Genomic DNA, 417 nt, shown 5'->3' with positions numbered 1-417 from the left:
ACTGGGATGGGGGCAGGGAGGTGATGACCAGAGGAAGCCTTACTTCGGACAAGGGGGACAAGGGGGACAAGGGGGTTGGTGTAAGGGACACTGCCAGGGCTAGGCCACATGGTTTGTGGTTCTCAACTGCCCCCACTGTGCAGTCTTCAGGACTCTTGGAGGAAGGGTCTGTTTGGGGGCTGCAAGGAGGAGCCAGCTAGTGAGACACGTCAGTCTCTGAAGCCTGTGGGGGATGGACCAGTGGGACCCAGGGGTGTGGTGGGGACAGCATGTAGGGGAGGAATGGGGCCCCCGGGGTGGGGGTAGGCAGAGAATGGGCAATAGGGTTGCACAGAGGCTATGCCAGCGGCCCCAGTCCTTGGCTACCCCCTACTCTTAGGCAGCCGACAGACCCCCATCACGAGACCCCAGAGCCTC

This window comes from Camelus dromedarius, chromosome 24, assembly GCF_036321535.1.
Source record: "Camelus dromedarius isolate mCamDro1 chromosome 24, mCamDro1.pat, whole genome shotgun sequence".
In the NCBI taxonomy this organism is placed as follows: Eukaryota; Metazoa; Chordata; class Mammalia; order Artiodactyla; family Camelidae; genus Camelus; species Camelus dromedarius.
Note: the sequence above shows the minus strand (reverse complement) of the source record.